At 43.3% G+C, this 26,093-nt stretch overlaps 1 protein-coding gene across 4 annotated transcripts in view; it reads right to left on the bottom strand.

The window, feature by feature from the left end:
• arhgap32b (Rho GTPase activating protein 32b) overlaps window positions 1–24,990 on the bottom strand; it is a 574,866-nt gene extending 549,876 nt beyond the window's left edge. For 2 of the 4 annotated variants that reach the window (XM_060846660.1, XM_060846663.1), the window contains exon 1: window positions 24,910–24,965. The gene's annotated coding sequence lies outside the window, so the exon portion shown is untranslated. Of the gene's footprint in view, window positions 1–24,909 lie in introns of all 4 variants that reach the window. The other 2 variants (XM_060846659.1, XM_060846661.1) reach the window with 2 other exon arrangements.
• Between the last annotated feature and the right edge of the window lie 1,103 nt (window positions 24,991–26,093).

Below are 26,093 nucleotides of genomic sequence, written 5' to 3'. Positions count from 1 at the left end.
AAACCCTTAAATTCTGGAAAGTCCCAGGGAATTAGAAAACTGCCAATATAGCACCTTTATTTAGAAAGGAAAGGACACAAAGCACAGGTAACTGTAAGCCAGTTAGCTTAACATCTGCTTTGGGAAAATGTTAGAGTCTATTATAAAAGATGCAATAGCACAGAATTAGAAATGCATATTATGATCAAGCAGAATATGCAGGGCTTAACAATTGGAATTGTTTGAGTAGGTAACAAGCAATAGCAACAATTAGAAGCAATAGATGTAACATATTTTCAGAAGGCATTTAATAAGATACCGTATACTTTGTTGCTTAATAAGAGAAAAATACAGTGTTGGAGATGATTGATTAGCATATATAGACGGTTGGCTAACTAATTTAAAGAGAGATAAAGACAGGACAAGGTGAGTATTTTCATGATGTCAAACATGACTTGCCACAGAGTTCACACAATGTATATAAATGACTTGAAAAACAGACATAAATGTACAATAGCCAGGTTTGGGATTAGTACAAATACAGGTGGGATACCAGTGCTGAAGACAACACAAACTGCAGAGGGATTTGGACAGGTTAAGCAAGAGGATAAATAAACTTGGCAGGTGAATATAATCTGGGGAAAAAGCGAGGCTATGCATTTTGGCAGGAAGAATACAGGGGCCGAATATCATTTAAATTGGACAAAGACTGTAGAAAGCTACAGAGAGATTTGGAGTCCTTGCTAACAAATCACAGAAATCTAGAGTTCAAGTTCAGCAGGTAACAGGGAAGGCAAATGGGATGATCAACTTTATTTCAAAGGGAATGGAATATAAAAATAGAGAGGTCTTGCTCAAACTATATGAAGCATTATTCAGAGTACACCTGGAATACATTGCATAGTTCTGGCACCCATATCCAAGGAAACATGCAGTGACACTGGACGCAGTTCAGACAAGGTTCATTGGCTGATCCCAGATAAGGTGAGTATGTCTTTTAGGTCATGGAGGTTAAACCTGTATCCTTTGGAATTTAGAAGAATGAGAGGTGGCGTTATAAAAACATACAAGGTTCTTAGGGCTTTGACAGGTGTGGAAAGTTTTATTCCCTTACTTAGAGTCTAGGACCAGGGGGCATTATTTTGAAATAAGGGGTCGTGCATTTAAGATAGAGGTGAGGAGAAATTTCTTCTTTGCGGTACTGAATCAGTGGAATTTCTTATCACACAAAGCTGTAAAGGCTGGGTAATCACCTTGAATTATATTCAAGGTTGAGATAGATTGATTTCTAATCAGTAAGCAAAAAGGCAGCAAAGTGGAATCAACAATTATCATATTAGCTATGACCTCACTGAATGGCACAGCAAATGCAATGGGCTGAATGACCTAATTCTGCCCCATGTCTTATGATTTTATGATAATAGTGAGCACTTTATTGTCTGTCCACCCTCACAGGAAAGTGCAAACGAAGGGGGTTCATTAGTCAGTGCCTACAGCTGAGTATGTTTTGGTCTTGGGTAGGGTAATTGTTAGGAGTAAACTCAGCAGGCTAAATGACCAAGGGAGAATGTTTTACTGGGTACATTCAATAAAAATGTAAGTTGCGTTTTTGGATGAAAATATAGATGGCCTGATTAAGTTCACTGATTAGACAAAAATCGGTGGACTTATGGATAGTGGGAAAGCTTGTCAAAGGATATAGCAGGATGTAGATCAGTTGGAAAGTTGGGCGGAGATATGACAGTTGGAATTTAATCAAGACAAATGTGAGGTGATACATTTCAGGAGGTTAATGCAAGAGGAAGGTATACAAAAAAATGACAGGCCCCTCAGGAGCATTAATATACAGAGACATCTTGGAGCCCAAGTCTAAAGCTCTATAAAATTGGCAACATAAGTGGATAACATAGTAAAGAGGGCATACAGCCTTCATCATAGAGCCATAGAGACATACAGCATGGAAACACACCATTCGGTCCAAGCCATCCATGCCAACCAGATATCAGCAGTGCTGTATGGGGATTGGGGGGAGGGCAGGGGACGGTGTTGGACAGTTGAGGAGCCGTGTTGAATGGTCGGGGGCGGGGCAATGTTGGATGGTTAGGGGGCTGTGTTGGATGGGTTGGCAGGCTGGAGGGCGTGTTGGATGGTTGGAGTGGGGTGATGTTGGATGGTTAGGGGGCAATGTTGGATGGGTTGGGGGTGGGGGGTTTTGGATGGGGTTCAGGGGCAGGGAGCTGTATTGGACGGGGATGGGGGGGCGGTGTTGGATGGGATTGGGGGCGATGTTGGGGGGTGGCGGGCGAGCGATGTTGGATGGGGTTCGGGGGATAGCAGGATCTCACATGCTTTGTTCTGGGGTGGGGGGGTAAGGTGTTGGACGGGGCTCGGGGGGGGTGTTGGACGGGGCTCGGGGGGGGTGTTGGACGGGGTTCGGGGGGGGTGGGGACTCATGCGCTTTGTGCTGGGGCATGGAGGTGGTGTTGGACAGGGTTGGTGGGGAGGGTAGGGGCTTGCGCGCAGTGTGCTGTTGCAGTCTCCTGAACGGGGAACAGACCTTTAAGACTCCAAGCCCCAGAGGAAAGGCATTTAATCGATCAACCGAATAATCAATTATCCGAACGAAATACTGCCTGCCCTTCTTGTTCGGATAGTCGAGGTCCCCCGTATAAGGTCACCCCTCAGCCTCTGACGCTCCAGGGAAAACAGCCTCCCCCTATAGCTCAAATCCTCCAACCTGGCAACATCCTTATAAATATTTTCTGAACCCTTTCAAGTTTCACAACATCCTTCCAGTAGGAGAGAAACCAGAACTGAACACAATATTCCAATAGTGGCCTAACCATTGTCCTGTCCTGCCAGAAGAACTCCCAACTCCTGTACTTTTGTTTTACTTTCTTACTAGGTCATTTTTTAATGTTTAAAAATGAAATATGCATTGGTGGAAAGGGAAACAAGGAATGTGTGACTGCCATGGTCTGTGCCAACATGGATGGCATCGGCAAGTTGTCAGTGCTCATGATGGATAAGTACAAGAAGCCACATTGTTTTGCAATGTCAAGACACTGTGCCTACGGTATAGTAAAACTGATCTCTAACATTTATGACGTATGGATCGGGAAATTGAACAAAATGTCTGAATGGAGGAAAAGGAAAATTATCATAGCACTGATCACCTTGACATTGCTAGCCTTATGAATTTCAACCTGATTTCCAGGACTCCCAACAAGCTTGAGACAATGAATCAGGGGGGTGATTGGAGGCCAAAAAACTAACTACTGATGGCAGCTGATCTCTCAATGAATAGCAGGACGCAATGCAATCACTTAGTTTGGGCACTGAATATAAATGTTGACAAATCATGCCACAGCTGTATAAAACATTTGCAGCATTGTGTACAGGTCTCGTTGCCACATTATAGGAAAGTTATGGAGGGTTTGGAGAGGGTGCAAAAGAGGCTCACCAGGATGTTGTCTGCATGGGAGTGTATTAACTATAAGGAGAGGTTGGACAAACTTGAATTGTTTTCACTAGAGTGTAGAAGACTGAAGTACATAAAATTATGAAGGGCATGGATTGGGGCCTGGGTTTAAGATGGGAGGGAGAAACTTAAAAGGGATGTGCGAGACAAGTTTTCTTTAAACACAGGGTGATAGACTCATGGAACGCACTGCCAAAGGAGGTGGTAGAGACAGACATGAAAGCAATGTTTTAACAGTCATTTGGATAGACATGAACATGGGAATAAAGGGATATGAACCACATGCAAGCTCATGGTACAGTATTTGTCGAGAATAGCATTGTGGCCAGTACGGACATGATTGGCCGAAAGGTCTGTTCCTGTGCTATGTTACTCCATGTTCTATACTGTTATAGATTAAAATTTTTAAAAACTAGAAGCTAATTGTGCACACTTTGAGTCTTGTGACTTCAATGGTTGCAATTCAAATGAAATATCTCACATTAAACTTGGATTCTAACTTTATCCAATCATATGAGGTACGAAACTGGAATGCCTGATTGTTCAGCTGTTTGACTGTGCTAAAAAGAGGTTACCCAACATTTGAATTTAATATAAACAATTGGCTCCATTAGTATTGTAATATGGGAGAAGTATGTGCAAAATTAGAAGATAAAATTAACTAAAAAACTGCAACCAAAAATCAAAGAAACAAGATTGCTGCTATAATAAAAACAGAGACTGACAGACCTGCATTTATCAACATATCTGCCCAGGCCACAGTTTGCTGAGACTGAAATTTCAACAAACAACTCTAATATTTATCCAAATATTGGATTTCCTCTGCTACCCTCAAACTAAGCAGCAAGTGAACCACAGGCACAAACCGGACAACAGCCGTAACAGGATAGTTTAAAAACCACAGAAAAATGCAGCCACAGACCAGCTCATGTTGTTTCAAAATCATTCAAACATTGATTTTTTTTTTTAAGAACCACGCAATTTAATCAGATAAATGGTAAACTCGCTTGCATTTCAAACGGTTTGTAGGAAAAAGCCCAATCAATGTTTGTGTGGGATTTAAGTCTCTAAACTAAGCCTCACTGTGAGTCACACTACACCTACTCCAAGCTATCAGCTTCTTTCCTCCCCAAGTCATTTTCCATGAATATTTGAACAGCCCGAGTAAAATTCAATGCTTTTGCAATTTTTATTTAATGGGATGTGGATTTTGCTGACTATATCAGCATTTATTGTTTTTCTGAGAAGGTGGTGATCCACCTACAAGAATTGCTGTGCTCCATGTGTTGCACGGACATCCACAACACTGTTAGGAAGGTTTTTTTGCAGGATTTTCACCTGGTGATGAAAGGACAAAGAGATATTTCCTAGTTAAAACATGAGACCCCCCTCGAGGGGAACTTAGAGGTTGTGATGTTGCTGTGTGCCCATTGCTTTTTTTCATCTAGGTGAGAGATCACAGATTTCAGACATGCTGTCAAATGGTAGAGCAGTTTTCACACTAATTTTAACAAAGCTACCTACTGATCACAACTGAGTATCTCTTGCTGGAAAAGGTCCATGAACAAACACTGGGTAAAAGTAAGATGAGGCTACTCCACAACAACCTAACTTATGCTTTGTAAATGGAGGACAGAAATAGTCAGGAAGCAAGGTACTTGCTTACAGGGTTCCTAGGCTTTGATATGTTCTCATAGCCACATTATTTACATGACTACTACAGTTCAGTTTCTGGTCAAAGAAAAACTCCCAGAATATTGATGTGGGGGTGTCAGTAATTATAAGGCCATTGAATGTCAAGGTCAATGGCTAGAATCTCATTTGGGAGACAGCCATTGCTTGACACTGTTGAAGACACCTCCTGCACTTTGATGATTGAGTAGACTGAATGATAATTGGTCAAATTGGATTTGTCCTGCTTTTGGCTTACAGGACACGCTTGGGCAATTTTCACCATTGTTGGAAAGATGGAAATATTGTAGACGCCCCTAAAAAGCACTGGAGTAGCTTTTTAGGGGCGTGGTAAGTTCTACAGCAAATTCTGTATTACCGGCATGTTGTCAGGTTTGCCAAATCCAGTGCCTCCAGCCATTTATTGATATAATGTGGAGTGATTTGTTTAATTGTTCACCATTCATAATTGGGTGGGGTAATAGTTTAGATCAAAACTGCTGTTTGTGGGATGGCTCAACTTGTCTTATCATTGTTAACTCTGAAGGGTCACTGGACCCAAAACATTAACTCTGATTCCTCTCCACAGATCCTGCTAGACCTGCTGAGATTTTCTTGCAATTCCTGTTTTTATTTCAGATTTCCAGCATTCACTGTTCTTTTTTTAAGTCACTTGCTGTTTATGCTGTCTAGTATGCAAGTAGTTCTATTTTGTAGTACCACCAGGGTGACACTCCATTTTTAGGTTTTTCAAATGCTGTCCTGCAATCTTCAATGAAGAAAAATTGATCCCCTGGCTTCACTGTCATGGCAGAGACCAGGCTGCAAAGTTGCAGACTGCTGGAGTACAATTCTGCTAACAATAGCACCAACACCTCTTTATTTCCCAATCTTGAGTTGCTAGATCTGTTCATAGTCTATATCTCTATGACCTGACTAAATAACACAGTTATGGTGCCAATGCTTTACTGTAGAGTATGCTGAATGGGAAGTCGGGACTTTTTCTCCACAAGGACTGCTGGATGGTCACTCTTAGCTATTCGGTGATGGGTAGATGCATCTGTGGTAGACAGATTTGATAAGGATGAGGCTAAGTATGTTTTTCTCTCTTGCAGATTCCCTCACCATCTGTCACAGAACCAGTTCAGCAAGGTAAGTACTGGTGGTGCCAACCTGCTTTGGTAGTGGACATTGAAGGCCCCCCCCACTCAGAATACAATCTTCATGTCTCCTCCAGGTGGTGTTCATCATGAGGAGAACTTACCATTAGCAGACTGGGGGGAGGTGATTTTCTTGATGGTTATGTCACAGTTCATGACACCAGACTATGTTACAGATTTATAAATCACTTCCCACTATTCATGAATCACCATTTTTCTTTATTCTCTTATAGAATGAGTGTATCTCTGATAGATTCAGCACTGGTTGCCTATCGCTCATTGTTCTTCAATTGCATAACTCAGCCATTTCAGAGGGCAGATAAGGGTCCAAGTCATTTGTAGACTGAACCAAAGTAAGAACAGTAAATTCCCTTCCCTAAAAGACAGGTGTAAACTAAATGAGTTTCTACAACATCCAATGAAACTGACAGTGGCCATGAAACCAAGACAAGTTCTCAATTTTAGACATATTGATTGAAGTCATATCTCAAGAGCATATCCTGGGCCTCTGAATCACTAATCCATTAACATCAAGACTATGCTCCATCTCCAAGTATTTAGATCAACACACCTGCAGTTATGTTGTGCTTTTCACAACAATCAACTGTCTTGAAGAACTTCCCAGTCAATGCATTACATTTGAAGTGTAGTCACTGCAATACACAATGGCAGGTAAAATACTCTCAGCAAACTCCCACAAACAGCAATTTGATCATAACCATATAAATCTGTCTTTATTGAGCTGATTGAGGGCTTAAGTGTACACTGGGGAATCCCTGTTCTTCTACAAAATAATACAATATTTTTGATATCCACCCGAAGAAGCTGATGGGGACTCCAAAAGTCAGCCTCCTCCAATAGCGTAACCCTCCCTCAGTAATGCTAATATACAGGAGTAGTAGCCTCAATTTTTGTACTCAGATGCCGAGAGTAGAATTTTAATTCAGAATCTTGAATTCAGATGCAAAATACCTACAGACTGAACAGCCTGTACGGAAAGAGTAATGCAATAAAAACTCATGTAACACACCTACAAATGCCCAACTTGCTGCTCAAGAGCTCATGTCCATGTCAGTCTGTTTCAAATCCTGCTCTTAAATCTACAAGAATTCCAATTTCTTATTAAATAACCAGTTTGACATGTCAAACACCAGGTTTAACAGTACAGCTCCAAATTTAATGCATCTGTTCAGGCAAATTTAAAACAGACCTCACACATTCCTTACTTTATACCAAAATGACCTTTGAAATTCCAGAAACACATTTCAATGCCTGGGGAGGCAATGGCCTAATGGTACTATCGCTAAACTATTCATCTAGAAACTCAGCTAACAATCTTGGGACCCAAGTTAGAATCCTTCTATGGCAGAAGGTGGAATTTTAACGCAATATATTAAAAAAAATCTTGAATTAAGAATCCATTGACAACCAACCATGAAAGCACCATTGATTGTTAGAAAACCATCTGGCTCACTAACGTCCTTCAGGGAAGTCTAAGAGGATTGTTATTTTTTATTTAATCATTTGTGGGTATATGAATATCACTGGCTGGCCAGCATTGATTGCCCAGCCCTAGTTGCCCTTGAGAAGGTGGTGGTGAGCTGCCGCCTTTAATCACTGCAGTCCACCTGCTGCAAGTTGACCCTAATGGTCTTGGGGAGGATATTCAAGGATTCTGACCAGCAACAGTGAGGGACAGGCAATAAATTTCCAAGTCAGGATAGTGACCTGCTGTCTTTGCCCTTCTAGATGGAAGTGGTCGTGGGTTTGGAAGGTGCTGTCTGAGGATCTTTGGTGAATTTCTGCAGTGTATTTTATAGATAGTACTCAATGTTGCCACTGAGCACCAGTGATGGAGAGAGTGGATGTTTGCGGATGTAGTGCCAATCAAGTATTTCTTCACACTCCTGACTTGTGCCTTCCCTTGTGGATGCTGTACAGACTTTGGGGAGTCAGGTGATGAATTACTCACCTCAGTATTCCTATAGGTAAGCCTATAGCAGGTGGACTGTACCTGTTACAGAAAACAACTCACCACCACTTTCTCAAGGTCAATTAAGGACAGACAATAAAAGCTAGCTAGCTAGCTAGCAATGATTACATCCCATAACTGAATTAAAAAAAAACACATTAGCCTCATACGTGTTAGTTTACGAATAACAAATTAATCAAACTTCAAAAGCACAAGATAAATGGTCAGCAGGTTATTTAAAAAATAAAATACCCATTTGGGAAAACTGGTATTAATTCAGCCTACATTTCCATTTTAATTGTCACTTTCTCTCCTCCTCTCCTGAAGGTACTAGGTCCCTGGAAGCCAACAGTACTTGGCCATTCTTCCAACATAAACCTAGACAATGAACGCTGGTTGGTTAATGTAACAGTGAGGATACTGCAGCTGAACCCATTCCAACTTATCAACCAATTCTCACACACATGGTTTACCCAACTGGAAACCTGGTGGATAGTCAATCCTAGCTAAGATCAGTAAAGTGCATAAACCAGGACTTACAATTTCATCGTTTTTATTATTTAATTTATTTTGCAAATCAACCCATTACACATCTCAGCAGTAGATCAGAATTGAACCCGGGCTTCCCAGTCCAGGGATAGGGAGACTGCCACTGCGTCACAAGATTTATAATATATAAACCATGTAGCTTTGTGCAGCATGGTAACTTTGTGAAAGATGTTTATCTGACAAGGATGTGAAAGGTTATAAAATTAAGTTAGCTAAATGGAGTTAAGTGAAGTGGTTAGCACTGCTGCCTCACAGCGCCAAGTAGCCAGGTTCGATTCCCACCTCAAGCAACTGTATGGAGTTTGCACATTCTCCCCATGTCGGAGTGTCCTTCCTCCAGGTGCTCCGGTTCCTCCCACATTCCAAAGATGTGCAAGTTAGGTAAATTGGTCATGTGAAATTGCCCGTGGTGTTCAGGAATGTGTAGGTTAGGTGCATTAGTCAGGGGTAAATGTGGGATAATAGGGTAGGGGAATGCGTCTGGGGATGGGTTACTCTTCAGAGGGTCAGTGTGAACATGTTCAGCCGAAGTGCCGGTTTCCACATTCTAGAGATTATATGGAAAATCGTGATCAGTCAATGGAGCAATAAGCTCTCAGTTTCACCATCAGTACTTCTGTTGCAGTACATAACTCAATAGAAGCAACCACCACCCCCACCCCCCCCAGACCTGCTTTATGGAATATTCCAGTACTGATGATCCTCTTATTAAAACACTGTCTTACTGGGCCAAGACCAGCTGTCGGACAAAGTGTCAATGTTTGGGAGAAGATTTGTAGCTCGGGTGCTCGTTGTTGTGGTTCTGTTCGCCGAGCTGGGAGTTTTTGTTGCAAACGTTTCGTCCCCTTTCTAGGAGACATCCTCAGTGCTTGGGAACCTCCTGTGAAGCGGTTCTGTGATGTTTCCTCCGGCATTTATAGTGGCTTGTGTCTGCCGCTTCTGAACTGACAGCCAGACTGCTGCAACCACTAGGACTCATAACAGCACACAAACCAACAGCCACGCTCAGACAACAACTCACCAGGACAAAGGACCAGATACCCAGCATGAGCAAAACCAACGTAGTGTACAAAATCCCATGCAAGGACTGCACAAAACACTACGTAGAACAAACAGGAAGACAGCTAACAACCCGCATCCATGAACACCAACTAGCCATGAAACAACACGACCAGCTATCCTTAGTAGCCACACACACAGATGACAAACAACATGAATTCGACTGGGACAACACTACTATTATAGGGCAAGCCAAACAGAGAACAGCCAGGGAATTCTTAGACGCATGGCACTCATCCACTGATTCTATCAACAAATATATCGACCTGGACCCAATATACCGGCCACTGCAGCGGACAGCAACTGACAACCGGAAGCGGCAGAGACAAGCCACTATAAATGCCGGAGGAAACATCACAGAAGCGCTTCACAGGAGGCTCCCAAGCACTGAGGATGTCACCTAGAAAGGGGATGAAACATTTGCAACAAAAACTCCCAGCTCGGCGAACAGAACCACAACAAGTGTCAATGGACTTGAAATGTGAACTGATTTTCTATCTAAAGATGTTGCAAGACCTGCTGAACTTCTCCAACACTTTGTTTTCATTCCAGCATCATAAGATAAAGGAGTAGTATTAAGCCATCACTGCCATCAGGTCTTCTCATCCATTCAGTCATGGCTGACGTGTTTCTGAGCCCCACTCTGACATTCTCGCTTTAAGCCTTGACCTCCTTGCTGATTAATTCTTTGAGAAGGTGACTAAGGAGGTGGACAAGGGTAAAGCGGTAGATGTGGTGTATATGGATTTTAGTAAGGTGTTTGATAAGGTTCCCCATGGTAGGCTACTGCAAAAAATACGGAGGTATGGCATTGAGGGTGAGTTAGGTTTGGATTAGGAATTGGCTGGCTGGAAGAAGACAGAGGGTAGTCGTTGATGGTAAAGGTTCATCTTGGAGTGGAGTGCAATTACCAGCGGTGTTCCGCAAGGATCTGTTTTGGGACCATTGCTGTTTGTCATTTTTATAAATGACTGGAGGAGGGGCTAGAAGGTTGGGTGAGCAAGTTTGCGGATGATACGAAAGTCGATGGAGTTTAGATTAGATTAGACTTACAGTGTGGAAACAGGCCCTTCGGCCCAACAAGTCCACACCGACCCGCCGAAGCGCAACCCACCCATACCCCTACATTTACCCCTGACCCAACACTACGGGCGATTTAGCTTGGCCAATTCACCTGACCCACGCATCTTTGGACTGTGGGAGGAAACCGGAGCACCCGGAGGAAACCCACGCAGACACGGGGAGAACGTGCAAACTCCACACAGTCAGTCGCCTGAGTCGGGAATTGAACCCGGGTCTACAGGCGCTGTGAGGCAGCAGTGCTAACCACTGTGCCACCGTGCCGCCCACTGTTGTTGACAGTGAGGAAGGATGTGGCAGGTTACAGCAGGATATAGATAAGCTGCAGAGCTGGGCAGAAAGGTAGCAAATGGAGTTCAATGTAGCTAAGTGTGAAGTCATTCACTTTGGTAAGATTAACAAGATGATGGAGTACTGGGCTAATAGTCGGATACTTGGTAGTGTGGATGAGCAGAGGGATCTTGGTGTCCATGTACACAGATCTCTGAAAGTTGCCACCCAGGTAAATAGTGCTGTGAAGAAGGCATATGGTGTACTGGCTTTTATTGGTAGAGGAATTGAGTTTCAGAGTCCTGAGGTCATGTTGCAGTTGCATAAGACTCTGGTGCAGCCGCATCTGGAGTATTGTGTGCAGTTTTGGTCGCCATACTATAGGAAGGATATGGAGGCACTGGAACGGGTGCAGAGGAGGTTTACCAGGATGTTGCCTGGTTTGGTAGGAAGATCGTATGAGGAAAGGCTGAGGCACTTGGGGCTGTTTTCATTGAAGAAAAGAAGGTTTGGGGTGAGTTGATAGAGGTTTACAAGATGATTAGGGGTTTAGATAGGGTTGACCATGAGAACCTTTTTCCACGTATGGAGTCAAATATTATGAGGGGGCATAGTTTTAAATTAAGGGGTGGTAGGTATAGGACTGACGTTAGGGGTAGATTCTTTACTCAGCAAGTCGTGAGTTCATGGAATGCCCTGCCAGTAACAGTGGTGGACTCTCCCTCTTTATGGGCATTTAAACGGGCATTGGATAGGCATATGGAGGAAAGTGGGCTAGTGTAGGTTAGGTGGGCTTGGATCGGCGCAACATCGAGGGCCGAAGGGGCTGTACTGCGCTGTATTTTTCTATGTTCTATATCTTTCACATTCTAAAATATACTCCATAACATGGCATCTACAGCCTTCTGCAGCAATGAGTTCCAAATAGTCATTACCCTCTGGTTAAAGAAATTCCTCATCTTGGTTCTCAAGGTTTGTCACTTTACCCTGATGCTGTGCCCCAGATCTTAGCCGCTCCTACTGGTGGAAACATCTTCTCCACATCCACTCTAACTAGACCTCTCAGTAACCTGTAAGCTTCAGTCAGATGGCCCCTCATCCTTCTAAATTCCATTGAATACAGGCCCAGAGTCCTCAAACCCTCCTCATATGACAAGCCCTTAAAACATAGAACATTAAAGCGCAGTAGAAGCCCTTTGGCCCTCAGTGTTGTGCTGACCTGTGGAACGAACCTGAAGCCCATTTAACCTACACAATTCCTTTTTCATCCAGATGTTTATCCAATGACCATTTAAATGCACTTAAAGTTGGTGAGTCTACTACAGTGGCAGGCAGTGCTTTCTACGTTCCTACTACTCTGAGTAAAGAAACTGCCTCTAATATCTGTCCACTAATAATTAGTGGGCGGCACAGTGGTTAGCACAGCTGCCTCACAGCGCCAGGGACCTGGGTTCAATTCCCACCTCAGGTGACTGACTGTGTGGAGTTTGCACGTTCTCCCCGTGTCTGCATGGGTTTCCTCCGGGTGCTCCGGTTTCCTCCCACAGTCACAAAGATGTGCAGGTCAGGTGAACTGGCCATGCTAAATTGCCCGTAGTGTTAAGTAAGGGGTAAATGTAGGGGTATGGGTGGGTGGCGCTTCGGCGGGTCGGTGTGGACTTTTTGGGCCGAAGGGCCTGTTTCCACACTGTAAGTAATCTAATCTAATATATCTATCACCCCTCAATTTAAAGCTATGTCCCCTCGAGGTGGCCATCACCATCTGAGGAAATAGGCTTTCACTGTCCACCCCACATAACCCTCTGATTTTCTGATGTGTCTCATTTAAGTCACCTCTCAACCTCCTCCTCTCTAACAAAAACAGCCTCAAGTCCCTCAGCCGTTCCTTATAAGACCTTCCCTCCGTACCAGGCAACATTCTAGTAAATCACCTCTGAACCCTTCCATATCCTTCCTATCATGCGGTGACCAGAACTGTAAGCAATACTCGAAGTGTGGCCACACCAGAGTTTTGTAAAGCTGCATCATGACCGCGTGGCTCTGAAACTCAAACCGTCTATCAACAAAAGATAACACACCGTACACCCAACATCCTTCTGCACTGTCCACAACTCCACTGACCTTAGTGTCATCCACAAATTTACTAACCCATCTTTCTACGCTCTCATCCAGGTCACTTATGGTGGCCCCAAAACAGATCCTTGTAGTACCCAACTAATAACTAAACTCCAGGATGAACATATCCCATCAACCACCATCCTCTGCCTTCTTTCAGCGAGCCAATTTCTGATCCAAACAGCTAAACCACCCTCAATCCCATACCTCCACATTTTGTGTGATAGCCTACCATGGAGAACCTGATCAAACGCCTTACTGAAATCCGTATACACCACAGCAACCACGTTACCCTCATGCACCTGTTTGGTCACCTCCTCAAAGAACTCAATAAGATTTCTGAGGCACGACCTACCCTTCACAAAACCATGTTGACTATCCATATCAAAATGATTATAAATCCTATCACTGATAGCCCTTTCCAACACTCTACCCGCAACCAAAGTAAGGCTCACTGGTCTATAATTACCATGGTTGTCTCTACTCCCCTTCTCTAACAAGGGGACAACATTTGCTTTCCTCCAGTCTTCTGGTACTATTCCTGTAGACAATGACAACATAAAGATCAAGGCCAAAGGCTCTACAATTTCCTCCCTGGCTTCCCAGAAAATCCTAGGATAAATCCCATCCAACCCAGGGGTCCTGTCTATTTTCACACTTTCCAGAATTGCTAACACCTCCTCTTTGTCAACCTGAATCCCATCTAGTCTAGTAGCCTGTAACTCAGTATTCTCCTCGACAACATTGTCTTTTTCCAGTGTGAATACTGACAAAAAAAATTCATTTAGTACTTCTCCAATCTCCTCAGACTCCATGCACAGCTTCCTACTACTATCCCTGATTGGCCATAATCTTACTCTGTCATTCTTTTATTCCTGATATGCCTATAGAAAGCTTTAGAGTTTTCCTTGATTCCACCTGCCAATGACTCCTCATGTCCCCTCCTGCCTCCTCTTAGTTCTCTCTTTAGGCCTTTCCGGACTAACTAGTAATACTCAAACGCCCTTCACGTCTCATCCTAACATAAGCCGCCTTCATCCTCTGGACAAGAGATTCAACTTGTTTAGTAAGCTAGCAACGGCTCCCTCGCTCGACCACTTCCTCCCTGCTTGACAGATACATACTTATCAAGGACACGCAGTAGCTGTTCCTTGGTTAAGCTCCACATTTCAGTTGCTCTCATGCAGTATCCTTCCCCACCCTCTTGCCTAATTGCATCATAATTGCTTTTCCCCAGTTATAAGTCTTGCCCTGCGATATATACCTGTCCCTTGCTATCGTTCAAGCAAACATAAGTGTATGTATAGGGTATAAGCAGGCAGAGAAAGAGTTAAGTTCTGAGTTTTATGAAACAAGAGGTTCAGCTGAGCATGACTCAGATCAGATAAGAACTTACAGTTAACAATGGGGTGCTGGAGGCAAGGGTAATGGGTTAACAAGATGGAAAAGCAGTCATTATGTAGAGCCATTTAACAATATTGGAAGCTTCAGTATATGAGGTCAGTTTAACAAGGACAAAAGTACTCATTATGTGAAGCCAGTTATTCATTGTGTAATAACTTGGAACTTAACTCTTTCCCTGCCTGCTTATACCCTTTAGGAAATTAACCACCCCTCCCCCAGGATACTGGTACCATCCTGTTCTCTGAAGTCCAACCCATCCCAGAATGAGCCACAATTATCCAGGTATCCAAGACCAACCCTCCTGCACCATCCAGGTAGCCACGTGTTCAATTCCTCTCTCTCTCCTTATTCCTCACCTCCCTCACGTGGCACAGGCAACAAACCAGAGATAACAACTCTTTGTTCCAGCTCCAAGCTTCCACTCTAGCTCCCCGAAATTCTAACTTAAATCCCCATCCCTTTTCCTACCTATGTTGTTAGTGCCTATGCAGACTAGGGGCTGCTCCCCACACTCCCTCAAGAATCCCAAAAAGACTATGCAAAACATCATGAACCCTGACACCTGGGAGACAACACACCAACCATGAGTCCATCTCGTACCCACAGAACCTTCCATCTGTCCCCCGAACTATGGAGTCCCCAGTAACTAATGCTCTGCTCCTCTCTCCCCTTCCCTTCTGAGAAACAGGGACAAACTCTGTGCAGAGACCTGTACCCCATGGCTTACCCCTGGTATGTCATCCCCCCCCTCACAACAGTATACAAAACGGTATACTTGTTATTGAGGGGAATGGCCATAGGGGATCCCTGCACTGTCTGCAGTTCCCTTTCCATCCCCTGACTGTAATCCATCTGCTTTTTTTTTGTACCTGAGGTGTGACTACCTCCCTGTAACTCATCTCAATAACCCTCTCCACCCTTTGAATGATCCTAAGTTCACCCAGCTGCCGTTTGAGGAGATACAGTTGGATGCACTTCCCACAGATGAAGTCAGCAGGGACACTACTGGTGACCCTTACCTCCCACATTCTGAAGGAGGAACATTCAACTGCCTTCATCCCTTGGATCATTCTTGCAAACATCCTCTGGACACCTCCTATGCAAGTACATCTTTCATCAGATACAGGTTCCAAAACCACTCTCAATATTGCAAACATAGCTTGAGGAGATCATTGCATAATCTCCTCAGCGTTGTCCCCTAAGCCAAACTATCTTCAGCAGCTTCATCAATAATCTATTCCCCCATTGTAAGGTCAAAAGTGGGGATATTCACTGATGATTCCACAATGTTCAGCACCATTCATGACTCCTCAGATAATGTTCAAATTCAACAAGATCTGGACAATATCAAGGTTTTGGTTGACAAGTTGCAAGAAGCATTGATAGAATTAAAGAATCCCGATGGTGTGGCAGGCCCATAGAGTCCACACCATCCTCCAAAGAAGTTCCACCTTCCTACCCTATATCTGTAACTCTGCATTTCCCATGGCTAATCCACTTAGCCTGCATGTCCCAGGACACTATGGGTGATTTATCATGGCCAAAGCACCTAATCTGCACATCTTTGGACTGTGGGTGGAAACCCACACAGTCACGGGGAGAATGTGCAGCAAACTCCACGCAGACACAATCACCCAAGAGTGAATCAAAGCTGGATTCATAGCACTGTGAGGTAGTAGTGCTAACTACTGTGCCACCCCATTTACGCCACAGAAATGCCATACTATGACTATCAGTAATAGATAATCGAACACTACCTCTTGACATTTGTGTTACAATCACTGAATCCACCATCCTGGGGGAAACTCAACTGGACTCGCCATGTTTTTTATTCTAGGTGGCACGGTGGCTCAGTGGTTAGTACTGCTGCCTCACACCAGGGTCCCAGGTTCAATTTCAATCTTGGACGACTATCTGTGTGGAGTTTGCACATTCTCCCTGTTTCTGTGTGGGTTTCCTCCGGTTTCCTCCCACAATCCAAAGGTATGCAGGTCAGGTGAATTGGCCATGCTACATTGTCCGTAGTTGCTAGGTGCATTAGTCGGGTGGGTTACTCCACGGAGGGTCGGTGTGGACATGTTGGGCTGAAGGGCCTGTTTCCACACTGTAAGGAATCTAATCATGTAAGTACAGTAGCCACAACAGCAGATCAAATGCTAAGAATACTGCAACAAGTAACTCACCTCTTGACTTGTTCACAAACACCTGTCCACCATTTACAAGACACAAGTCAGGAGTATGGTGAAATACTCCCCACTTGCCAGAACGGGTGCAGCTCCAAAAACAGAGACTTGTCACCATCCAGGACAAGGCAGCTCACTTGACTGGCACATCCACAAACTCCCTCCAATACCAATGCTCAATAGGAGCAGTGTTTACTATCTAAAAGATGCACTACAGAAATTCACAAGAGATCCTCAGACAACACCTCCCAACCCATGACCACTTCATCTACAAGTACAAGGGCAGCAGATACATGGGAACATCACCACCTGCAAGTTGCACTCCATGCAACTTACCATCCTGACTTGGAAATATATTTTTTCAATTCCTTCACTGTCACTAGGTCAAAATCCTGGAATTCTCTCCCTAACAGCACTGACCTCTGTGGAACTCCAACATCATTGGCAGCCAGCCTGAAAAGATTCCTTTATCCTTACATTCTTCCTTCTGCCAGTCGGCCAATCCTGTATCGATGCCAGTGCATTGCTCCTAACGCCATGGGCTCTTACCTTATTTAGCAGCCTCCTGTACAACACCTTGTCAAAGCCTTCTGGAAATCTAAATAGATCAAATCACTGGCTCTCCTTTGTCTAATTTGCTTGTTACCTCCTAAGACTTCTAGCAGATTTGTTAGGCATTTTCCCTCATAAATCCATGCTGACTCCATTCTATTTTACCATGCACTTCCAAGTACACTGCAATCTCATTCTTAATATCAATTCTGAAACTTCAGCAATAAGGGGGTCAGGCTAACAAGTCTATAGTTCCCATCTTCTGCCTTCCTCCCTTTAACGTTAGCCATTTTCTATTCCCCTGAGACCCTTCATTACTTCAGTGATTCTTGAAAGATTAGCAGCAATGCCTCTTCAATCTCCTCAGCTATCCCCTTCAGAACTCTGGGGTGTAGTCCATCCATTTCAAGCAATTTATCCACCTTCAGATTTTTCGGCTTCCCCAGCTCCTCTTTAATGATGGTCACTACACTCACCGACTCTCTTTTCCATTTGGCGACTATTAATATTGGGGTGCTGCTCCCCTCAATCAAAGCAAAACGCTCAGACACAGTAGTTTTACTTCCTTCATCTTTATTCTGGGTCCTGGAGGGAGTGAGAACTGTCGCCCATGTGCACAGAGACGTGAGTTCACGGTCTTCTCTGGAACAGCACTTTCTCAATGAACTTATATAGCCATTTTACAGAAAGGAGCATCCAGATGAGGCAACATACATATTTATTGGGTGACTGTTACAATCAATGAGTGTCAATAGTAAAGATTAAGCGATCTGCTGTTACACATTGAATAACTGGCTCCACATAATGAATACTTTTCATCTTGTAAACCTATTACCCTTGCCTCCAGCATCCCATTGTTAACTGTAAGTTCTTACCTGATCTGAACCATACTCAGCTGAACCTCTTGTTTCACAAAACTCAGAACATAACTCTTTCACTGCCTGCTTATACCCTATACATATTCTCAGCACAAGAAGAAACAATTTAAACCATCTCACTGCATGGCAATCCCAAACAGCAAGTACATGTAGTCTTCTTATAATCTATTCTCAAATATTCTTGCTCACAAAAAGGTACAGGAGTGTTTTCAATTTTTACTATGGTGGAGACAAATTTTGTTATGAATCAGTTCTTTTCATCAGTTGTTGCCTCGACATCCTACATTTATCTCATGCAGCACAATTGAGAAAATATGTTTTAAACTAACCTGAACATGACAGCATGTTTGCTGAAATGAACTACATTATCCAACCATGCCTGATAGAAATATGCAGGGTCACTAAATTACTGAAACTCATTACCTCGACTGTCCGATTTGACAACTGAAATCTCAGGAAGGTGTTTCTGATCAGAAGTCAGAATTCCCTACTACTCGAAATCAGCTAACCATCAGAAACAATGCAGTAAACATAAATCAGTCCACATCAGGCACATTAGATTTTGGGTTTTATTCCATTCTGTTGTGCAAATCATAAATGTCACATTTTGATGCCTCCTCACTGTGACCTTCTGCATTCAACACCTTCTGTTTATGACAGTTACAGAAACAGCAGCACAAGAACAAATGGTCTATTATATCTGCCAGGAGAACTATATCAAACCTACAATCACTCCCTAGAGGTCAATATTGCAGTCAGATTTCAATTGTGAGCTGTAATTCCCCTAACCCAAACTCTGAGGTTGTACACAACTAAGCAATGTTCGACATAAGGGTTGTTCTGCTTTACATCAGAGGATCTTTCTGTCCTCATGAAAAAGCAGTGAGATTCAAAACACCAGCTTTTGAGAGCTACATTAAACATTGGCTCTGGCAGCAAAAAAGACAATATTACATCTAATATATGACAAGGAACTACATTCCATCTACACAAAATTACATAAACAGCTGTTTCAAGCGAAATTGGTCAGTTACTGCCTGTGCTTTAAAGGAAGATTGATCTAATTGCATTTTACGCTATCTTAAACAGGAATTTGAAACTTTGATACATCATCGTCAGTTGTTAATATTGTTTGAGGAACAAGAACACTGCCCAAGCAGTATTTTTGCACCACCAATTACTAGTGGAACGAAACATATAAATATGTCGCTACTTATCCTACAATTATCTTTCTAAAGGAGTCTAACTTGCATTTCTGATTGCTGAAATAGCTTTGCACCCTGAGAATTATTGCCTTCTGATCCAAACAGAAGTATGAATAACAAAACAAAAATATTCCCAACGCAGATGGAAAAAGAATAAAATCATGATGCAATTTACGAACTGCTCAAATAAGATACCATAGTTTTATTTGCTCCCCTCTGGGTCTCCGATGTTGAATTTCACACGCGTCCTTTTGACATAAATTACCAGTTGTAAATGGCAACAGTGAGATTAACTTTGTATCAACAGTGCAAACACCACCTGCAAGTTCCTCTCCAAGTTATTCTTGAATCTAGCAGTGACCCCCTCCCCCTGCCAAATTCCTACACAACAGATCTAAAAAAGACACAACAGGCCCAGAAACTGTAGCCACCCAGCCATCTTGGAAATGACGACCAGGCTACTTCGGCCCCGAGGTGTTACGGTAGCCCACAAACCTACCACCGCACTGAAACAGCTCCTGATTAAATTTAGAGGCCCCCATATCAATAGCCAGCAGAATGAACATATACAAAACACCCTGCAAGGACTGCAACAAACATTACATTGGACAGATGGGCAGGATACATGAGCACCAACTAGCCACCAAAAGTCATGACCACCTATCACTAGTATCCTTATACACAGACAAAAGCGGCCACCAGTTCGACGAGGACGATACATCCATCCTGAGATACGCCAAACGGAGATGCGCATGGGAACCCCTAGAGGCCTGGCATTCAAACTGGAACTCCATTAACAAATATCAGTTTAGAGCCCCTTTAGCAACCTCTCGAACAGAACCGGAAATGACAGCATCCTCCACAGCAGACCAAGACAGACAAATAGCAAGCACGATAGAACACCAGCCCTTCATTGGAGGCTAACTGATGATGTTATGAAGCATCTGAGAACAAGCCCACCAGCTAAGCGAGCACACTTACAAACTGACCCACAACCTGACTTACAAATCTTCTCTAAAACCGCAAAAGCATGCCACTAAATTAACAATCAAGCATCCCCAGGCTAATCTTTAAGGGCAGCATGACATCTTAGTGGTTAGCACTGCTTCCTCACAGCATTAGAAATCGAAATTCAATTCCACCTTCAGACGACCATGTGGAGTTTGACATTCCTTTGGGTGCTCCAGCTTCCTCCCACAGTTCAAAGATTTGCAGGTTAGATGGATTGGCCATGCTAAATTGCCTATTGTGTCCAGGGGTGTACAGGCTGGGTGGATTAGGCATGGGAAGTGCAGAGTTATAGAATTAGCGTAGGGGTGTGGGTCTGGATGGGATGCTCTTCAGAGGGTTAGTGCAGACTTGATAGGCTGAATTGCCTGCTTCCATACTGCAGGAGATTCTATGGAGTAAAATCACCATTTCTTCACTGTTGCTTATGCAAAATATTGGAACTCCCTTCAAGATAGTATTGCAATTGTCCCTACATACCACGGACTGCAATGGTTCAAAAAGGCAGCTCACCATCACCATCTTAAAGGCAATTTGGGATGAGCAGTAAATGTTGATGTCTAGTGTACCCCTAAAAAATTCCAACAATCTAAATGCAGATGCTCAATTTTTTTTAAAAAATGAGATTAACGGCACAGCAGCGCAAATCACCTTGTAATTATGGAGATTCAGAACACGTTGCATCGATGTTAGGGAAGAAGGATACTAAAGACGACATTCCTGATCATGCATACTGCCAAGAAATTTACTAAAGAAAAGGAATTCTAATTTGCAAGACAAATCAATCTTCAACCTTCAGTCTGCTTGGCAGGCAGTGATCGTCACTTAACACTATCACATAGTAGAAACGGGATACAGAGGCTCAACCTTCTTGACCAGTTTATTCTTTTCCTTCCTAGTAAACCATGCACTCTGCTATTATCAACAGCCTCAGCATGAGGAATTGAATGAGTAGCACTTACACTGTGCCATAAAGCACTAACAATTTCACCCAAATGCTCAGAAACACACATCCAACTCAGTTTTGTTATGGCCTATGACACTCATCTCTGAATCAGAAGGCTGAGGGTTCAAGTCCCATTCAAGGCCCATTCAAGGATTTCATGAAACTAGCATTGAGGCTGTGGTGTGCTGTTAATGTCCTGATATGGGTGAGATGTTAAATTAAACCCTGCTTGCCTTCTCAGGTAAACATAAAGGACATATGGCATTACGCTGAAGAAAAGCAAGGGAGTTCCCCTCAGAGCCCTGGTCAATATCTATCCTTCAATAACAAAAGATTTATTTGTTTATAAGATTGCTGTTCATAGAGTTTAATGAGCATTAATAGCATGCCTTCTAATTACATCATTAATTTCAAAAGTACATTAGTGGTAAAGCCCTTTGTGACATGCTTTGGTTGTGAAAGGTACCATATAAATTGCATTATTAGAATATAAATATATATTGAGAATTTAGATTTTGTAGCCACTCCAATCCTCTGTATTGCCCATTGTCTATTCCAAGTCTCCGTCCCTCTGTAACTAGCCTTAAGGCCTATAGTGACACTTCTGGATTTTCACAACTCTCAGTGTGAACTTCTAGCTACAAAAAAAACCTGTATTCCAACATTCCACAACATGTAATCAATCCCACTCTAACTGCTGCTCACCATCCTAGAACCTGTACATGCTGTACATCCCTGTCCAAAACCTCAAATTAATTAAAACTATACAAACATCTCATCATAGTTTACCTTCTTAATTAACTGAGCAGAACCTCTGATTCCTCCACATTATCAGGGCTTCCTACTTCCACCTGCAGACCCAATTCATCCCTACCTCAGTTCTATCACCATTCAACTATTCCAATGCTTTCTTGGCTAATCTCCCAACTCCAACCTCTGAAGTTTACATTCAGCTCAGATGCTGTTGGACCTTGCCTAACTTGCAATCTGTCCCCTTTATCCATCACCACAATGCTCACAGAATTACATGGCTCCCACTCCAGCAATACATTGAGAACAAAATTGAAATGCTGGTTTTCAAATCCCTCCCCAGATTCACCTACTTCCGCAAATTCCTCCTGCACTACAACATTTTGAGGTCTCTTCTGGCTCAGGCTTCTGCTTTAACAATGTATTGGTTTGCTCCGCTTTTGATAGCCAGGCTTTCAGCCTTGCATATGTAATAATTCCGAATGTCCTCACTCTACTTCCCTTCCCAATCTCAGTGAGCAGATTTTCAATTAACTGCCTTTTGGTTCTATGTTATTCCTTGCCTGATTGTTGTGAAGTGCTTTGTGATGTTTCCTGTTGAAATGATTAGAAATGATCTGGAATGCAGTGCCTAAAATGGCAGTAGAAATAGTTTCACAGAATTACACAGAGCACACAGCAGAGAAATATGCTTTCCTTGTCAATGTTTATACTGTAAATAGCCTTTATTCCTTCACGTGTTCTCCTTAAATGCATATAATACTTTTCCCCTCAGCTGCGGCACAATGGTTACACTACTGCCTCACAGCGTCAGGGACCTGTGTTTGACTCCAGCCTCGGGCAACTGTCTGTGTGGAGTTTGCACATTCTGCCAGTGTCTGCGAGGTGCTCCGGTTTCCTCCCACAGTCCAAAGATGTGCAGGTTAAGTGAATTTGTCATGCTAAATTGCCCGTAGAGTTAGGTGCAGTAGTTAGGGGAATTGAGTCTGGGTGGGTTACTCTTCGGAGGGTCGGTGTGGACTAGTTGGGCCAAAGGGCCTGTTTCCACAACATAGGGAATCTAATCTAAAAAAACTAATCTACTCCATGTGATATTTCTCTTGGATTCCTCATTGGATTTAATCAGAATCTTGAAAAACGGAATTGAATAAGTAATCAAATGAAATGCTCACAAGAAATTAACAGGATAGTCCATCACACTTATGCACGTTCTTTGAAAAATTGCTAAGATTCAAAAATGAAACCAGAGTGTGTAAATGTAAGTCACTTAACTAATTCAGCAAAATTACATCGTCTCTCCATGAATGTTTCAGAAAAAATTTTCTCCAGAGTAAACATTGTACAGAAGTTGTGGCCATGAAAGAGGCAAACTAAAAGTTGATTCCGAAACCAGAAATAATTCCCTATCCTTAACTCCTGGCAGAATAGAGTCGACAAACATAATCAAGCTGATCTAGAAATGTTTCAAAAGTCACACACAAAATTCAAGACCTCTTGAAACCTTAACCTCCCTCTCGAGCACTTCAACTTTAGCACATTGAGTCTAAGAGTTAAGCACAAGAAAAGTAATTCAATTCAGGCAGCTATCACCCAACCATCCCATTTTAATATTCCAAAACCTTAGAGAAACTTTTCCAATCTAATTTGAGTTTTGTTTATAATTCACACTCAATAGATACTGCAGATTCCTCCTTTCCCCTTAAATGCTCATTGTCTATTAGTCCAAATTCTTTACTTCACACTGTCTCTACCAAGCTCTAAATGACTGGAATGTGTTCCTGTCTTGGTGTTAGTCACGAATGTAGATTGGAAATAGAGATGTACACATTGACATTGCAGGATACCCACACCTAACCCTCAACCATGAATGTGCCTCACTATCCAACTATCTCTCAGTAAGATGTATCCAAAATAGCTGCCTTCAACCAAACGCTCCCTTTTGCGTACACAACCTTGAACCCTGCAAATTACTGCCGATGCTGGAACCTGAAACGAAAAGAGAAAATGCTGGAAAATCTTTGACAAAGGGTCAGTTAGACTCGAAACGTCAGCTGTTTTCTCTCCTTACAGATGCTGCCAGACTTGCTGAGATTTTCCAGCATCTGTAAGGAGAGAAAACAGCTGACGTTTCGAGTCTAACTGACCCTTTGTCAAAGATTTTCCAGCATTTTATCTTTTGGTCTTGAACCCTGCAATACAGCTAGCTTAAACTTTACAACCTGAAAATAGTGACCATACAACCAGCCAATACCTGCCTCCTCAACCCTCTCACTGAATCGCCCCAATGAAACCAACACTCCTCTCAGTGGGACCTCACTGACTCCACCACCCTCACCTCCCCTGCAGCCAGAAACACCAGACCGCTCCCCGACACGCTTCTCTAACCCCGCCCCCCCAACACCCATCCATTTACCACACGCATCCTCCTCCTCCTCCCATCCTCACACGCCGACACGCCTCTTCACCTCCTCCTTCTCCTCACACCCACAGCCTCCACCTCACATTCACGTCCCTCTTCACACCCTTCCTCAGCCCTCCGTCCATCTCCCTCCTCACCCTAACACACTCACAGTCCGTAACCTCCCGACCACTCTCCGCAGATGCCCTCTATTACACCATCAAGCTCGGTCTCTTTGCAGGATCCTACCTGTCTTGGCCGACTACTCGCGGACTTTGAGGGACAGTCCAGACTCCATCACCCCCCACCGCAAACCACAAACCGCCGCCCGCCAGCCGGCAACGTGAGCGTCAGCACGCACAGCCCAACCCCACTCCGCATTACGTCAGCACGCACAGCCCAACCCCACTCCGCATTACGTCAGCACGCACAGCCCAACCCCACTCCGCATTACGTCAGCACGCACAGCCCAACCCCACTCCGCATTGCGTCATCACGCACTGACCCATCCTTCCCCCCGCCTCCGCATTGCGTCTGCACGCTCTGACCCATCAAACTGCATTTCATCAACACGCGCAGAGCTACCCCACCTACAATACATTCACATTTGGCCCATAATCTGTCAGAACGAACATCTGCCCCCACCGTGTATCAGCATGCACAGCCCAATCCACTCCGCATTGCGTCAGCACGCACAGACACGCCCAACTGTGCGTCAACACGTGCAGCTGAGTGCATCGTGAGAGAGTTGGGAGAATGGTACATGAGACACTCATACACTTCTCTCTCACACTTACAACCCCCCAACCCAGACACACAGAAAGACCCACATGCACACATATATTTTGTGTGGTGAATTTGTACTTGCAGAGTTACAATGTACTTTGCTCAAAAACTGCATGCATTCATGTAAAACTCTGTTATATCACTTTTTAAGATTAGAATCAGTCGAAACATTATGGCAAAGACAGAGAACACGGGGGCTAAACCTTCAAAATATTGTCTGGCTAACACCAATTGTTAAGTTAACCTGAGAATGTAACTTCCAAAAAAAGGTTTTGATTTACACATGAAAAAAGTGAAACTATCATGGTATTCCAACAGATGAAAGACTCAACAAACAATCAAGGTATTTTTCAATGTATAATTTCAATTACATCACACTGCAAACTTCTGCTATAAATTCTGTGTCCTCCACAACCACCTGATGAAGGAGCAACGCTCCGAAAGATAGTGTGCTTCCAATTAAACCTGTTGGACTATTACCTGGTGTTCTGTGATTTTTAACTTGGGACAATAATTGAGTGACAATTGATGTATAAATATCGTTGTCTTGGATTACCCTGTTACAAACAGATCAGAGTTGTTTGTAAAATGTGCATTTTCTCTACTCACAGAATAACACCGCATTTAAAGATGAATATCAACAATGA

This window comes from Hemiscyllium ocellatum, chromosome 29 (genome assembly GCF_020745735.1).
Source record: "Hemiscyllium ocellatum isolate sHemOce1 chromosome 29, sHemOce1.pat.X.cur, whole genome shotgun sequence".
NCBI lineage: Eukaryota > Metazoa > Chordata > Chondrichthyes > Orectolobiformes > Hemiscylliidae > Hemiscyllium > Hemiscyllium ocellatum.
Note: the sequence above shows the minus strand (reverse complement) of the source record. Positions and strands in the feature narration are given on the sequence as shown.